The sequence below is a fragment of the Bacillus rossius genome, chromosome 6 (assembly GCF_032445375.1).
Source record: "Bacillus rossius redtenbacheri isolate Brsri chromosome 6, Brsri_v3, whole genome shotgun sequence".
Lineage (NCBI taxonomy): Eukaryota > Metazoa > Arthropoda > Insecta > Phasmatodea > Bacillidae > Bacillus > Bacillus rossius.
In genome coordinates, this window is record NC_086334.1 from 61,072,548 (window position 1) to 61,077,200 (window position 4,653).

Sequence of the window (4,653 nt, forward strand, 5' to 3'; positions counted from 1 at the left end):
TGGCCGAGCAGAGTCGGCGGTGCAGGGGGACGCCGGCGACGTTTGGTCAGGAACATGACGAAGGTCTTTGCTGCGTTGGGTAATACGCCCCACCGCTGAAAGTACGTGCTCAGAGAACGAAGGCAGCACTGTGTACGGGCCTGAAGCTCCAGAGCATTCTCCCCGACCAGGTGGACAGCAGTGTCGTCAGCATACTGGTGCACCGTGGCGCCCGGCAGACGTGGGTGATCGGCCACGTAGAGGGCAAACAGCAACGGGCTAAGGAGCGAGTCGGGCAGCGTGACGGAGGAGGCCATTGGTGTAGATCATAGTCACTGCAGGTTCATGCTGCTGGGCCAGTCGGAGACTGCCTGCAGAAGCGCTAGCTGGGCCGGTTTATATAGTCCGCCGGGGCCCGACCGAGGAACAGTCTGGATACCCGCCGGCGGAAGTACGTCATCGTTGGTTGTTCCGGACGAAGCCCGCGAAGCCGGGCGGAGTCGAAGCGGCCCGAGCGGCCCCGACGCATTGCCGTCCGGCGCGCAGAAATCGAACATTGAGCGCCCCTGTGCTGCGGGTGGTATCCATCAGATAGCCAGGGGCGCTGTCTGGTAATCGTATAGTTACGCAGTGCGAAACTGCGTAACAAATTTTTAATTTTTTTATTGTATAAAACACGCGCATATACAATTTAAACAGTGTGTCATATTTTCAAAGCAATCGGTGAATAACTTTTGGAGATTAGCTATTTTGAACAAACGAGTAGAAGTGTTTAAATGGAGCGCCTGTACCAGGCCTTAAGGAGAGGTGCTGAGGTGCCGACCACCATATTGGATTTGTGACGTCATGACAGCCATTTTGGACTCAAAAATGACTCAAAATTCCTCAAAATTTCCCATTTTCGCAGGAAAAATTCCCGTTTTGAGAAAAACATTTCCCGTTTTTGTCCTCAAAAATTCCAGCTGCTTGAAATGTTCATATTGAGGCTTAAGCATCCAAATATACAGCCTCCGATAAGCCTCTGTCGACATCTTGGATTATGAAGCCACCGTTGCAATTTCCGTTATTGCTGTAATCTTGATAATCTTTATTTATTATCCGATTTTAATGAAAAAATTCTAAAATTCATACAAAAATTTAAATAATCAAATTTAATTCAAATATTTTAAATATACATTTATTTCCTCCCGGTGAGGGCAAAAAAAAATAATTAAAATTAAATCAGATCCTTTCTCCACGGAAGCCACCGGCAGACTTACCTTCCATCACTAATGCCAAAGTATAGGTACATCAACAGCTAGTATGACGTCAGATCCACCATCAGGTGACGTCATAATCCAAGATATCGTCAGAGGCTCTAGATATGGATTGTTAAGTCTCAATATGGAAATTTCAAGCCGCTGGCACTTTTAAGGACCAAAACTGAAAATTTTCCCTCAAAATGGGATTTTTTCCCGCGAAAATGGGAAATGTTTAAGATTTTTGAGTCATTTTTGAGCCCAAAATGGCCATCATGACATCACAAATACAAGATGATGGTTGGCACCTCAGCACCTCTCCTTAAAGCCTGACGCGGGAGCCCCATTTATACACTACTCAAACGAACATTTACATTTTTATTGATATAGATTGTGGTAAGCAATCAAAGTGTCGTGTTAACTAAGTGTTTTATGTTATATATCTTTGGTTATGTGTATGCTCTTCAAAATGCCTAGGAAACATTTAAGCAGAACGTTTAACTTTTATCAAAATTAACGCAACTAAGACTCGCCTCAAGAAAACCTCGAAGAAAAATATCCCAACCAGGTTTCTCAAACTTCTTCCAGTCAAGATTAATTACAAGAAAACCTTGATTAAATAAGACTTAATCAGATTTCTTTTCAAGTAACGAGTGCTGCAAAAGTAATAAGGTTACAATACCTGTCTAACATTATAAATGAAGAAAGATTCTATGTTTTAAATGTTCTACAAGAGCGTGCGTCACAACGTCTGGCCAGTGAAAGTCCCGAGCAACGTGACCAACGTCTAGAAGATCTGCAACAGCGTGCGACACAACGTATTGCCACAGAAAGAAATGAACAACAAGAGCATCTGTTAGAAGAATAAAGACGTCAAGACACAAGGCAGTGCAGAGCTTTAGAAATGAATTATTTATGAACATATAAATACGCCGTTAGCGCGGTTGTGCCGTATCACACCTTAGGACCATTTGAAGGATTGTGCTGTGAACTGTCGCGTATTCCCCTTCCTTGGTCGGTCACAGTGGTTATGGTGGTGGCCAATTGTACAAGCCCCACGATAATGGGTGCCACTGTGAACTATTGGGGTTCTTGCGGTGTTTTGCGGTGTAGATATTGCAAAACCCTACACTGCCAATAATTATTATAATAAAATAAGAATATTCTCAGGGTTTTTTTATCGCCTATTCTCTCTGCAGTAAATCTCAGGAACGCTGCTGCTGGAGTGACTATCCAGACTGCTAATCCAGCTAGCACGTCACTGCATTGTATTACTGTCAAGAGAGTAATTGTTAAAAGGAAGTTTGGTAGTGTTGTGTGGCGAGTGACAATTGGCATTACCTATGACCTGGTCTGTTTTAGACGTAATTTGACATGTACCATAAATAAAATATGAATAACTGGAAAACATGCGATTTTAATGTGTTCTTGGATATTGACGTGGAGTTACTTTCAACCATGCAATTAAGCTAGAGGAACAACCAAAATCATTTACAGTGTATGTTAGCATTTTTGTCAGACCTATGTGTCAGTAAGTAAATGTAAATGAGGTCACAGGGACACATCGACTACCATGCCGGGTCTAACTAGAAGCTGTCGGAGGCTTGAGGCTCTCTTCCTAGGACCTCCAGATGATCTACCGCGACGCTGGAACACTTGACGCTGGAAGCTGAAATTGGCGAGCTACAGAAGATCCGATATCGTCGGGGGTCTGGCTGAAGAATCGGCTTCCCTCTCGTCCTAAAAAGTCTGTTTGAATTTGGATCGGTCTCACCAAACGTCGTGGCCGATCGTAGCTGGCGCTGACATCAGTCGTCCGGAACCACTACGGGGACGAACGGGACCGACGCGGAAGTTGACACTAGATGTCACCGATACTCCCTATCTGAGACTTATTCAGTCCAGAACTATTCTCACGAATCATAATATGGAGAATTCTGTATAGCACACGACCGCGGATGACGCGAGTCTTCAATTCCTCGGGCGGCAACCAAGGCCCCAGCCCGAGAAACGTCTTCCCGCTGCAAGATGGCGATGGCGTCCCTTCTTCATCCTTCTTACTATTTATTTTACGTCCCTAGCAACCAAGGAGCTATAGGACAATAAGCAAACCAATTTAACTGCATAGTGAAATAAAAATTGGATATTAGCGTGTCAGAGTGCTGAACTAAGGCAAATGAATAAAGTTTCCAAAGAATAATGCTTAGATGACCCTGAAGTTAAAAAGTGTGTTGTCTTTGGCAATTAGATGTGTTATATAGGTTAACTTTGGTTGTCCTCTTTACAATAAAATTATTAAATACATAAGATCGGCTCATGAAATATACAATTAATGTTACAATAATAATCATAATAATAATAATATGACTGTAAACAGTTGGACCGGTTACAGTGTTTCCATTGTAGTGCATTACATTTTCCTGAGAAACGTGTTTCTAATCGAATACAAATTCTTTTGGTGACGTTTGTTTGGATGGACGAATTTCAATGGAGCCACAAACATTTTCCAATGTATTAGTGCGTCTGTTTTTGAACGGTCACCCACACATTATTATTATCGCCCACAGAATTAACGACGACATAGTTGCCAAACTTCCCGAAGAGTACAAAATCTAATATAGTAATGACTCGATGAAAAACCAACATGAAGGTGTACTCTAACTTACAACAGAATTCCTTAATACTGTCAGATTTGCCATAACACGAATTAAAATAAAAAATCATTAATATTACTGTTGCCTAATTTGGATGTATCAGGAGGTCTATGTAACGGTGTAAGATTCACTGTTACAAGTCTGTGCAATCCATACTAATATTATAAATACAACAGTAACACTGTCAGTCTGTTACATTTTCACGCCTGAACCACTGAACCAATTTTGATGAATTTTGGTATAGAAATATATTAGACATTGGAGAAGGACAAAGGCTACTTTTTGTCATGAAAATAAAATTTGAAGAGGGTGCAATAGGGGATAAAATTTTGTGTAGGGAAGCAATCATTTGTTATATTTTTTACTCTTTCAGCCTGAACCGCTTAAAAGATTTGAGTGAAATTTAACACACAGCTAGGTCATATCACCCACCTTCATTTCCTATATACCGCTGTGTTTTCAACACATACAACAGCCTCTGTTGTACGAATAACATACTATTCCTGATCTTCAAATTTGGTTTTCAAAGGGCAACAATAGAGTAAGAAAAATACTGGCATTCAACTGGAAAGTAAAGTTAGCTTTCTTAAAAAGTGCAGGCAATAAACAAAAATAATCTACGTAAAAGACAGCACATACGCGAAATTCGCTTTTCCTAGTGACGGATGCAGACTAATAAACAAATTCACTGTAAACTGTGTTTTCCAACACGATTGAACTGATGTGATTGGTTAGTTGATGGCTGATGTTGAGTAAAGCCAATTACACTCGTGATTAGATTT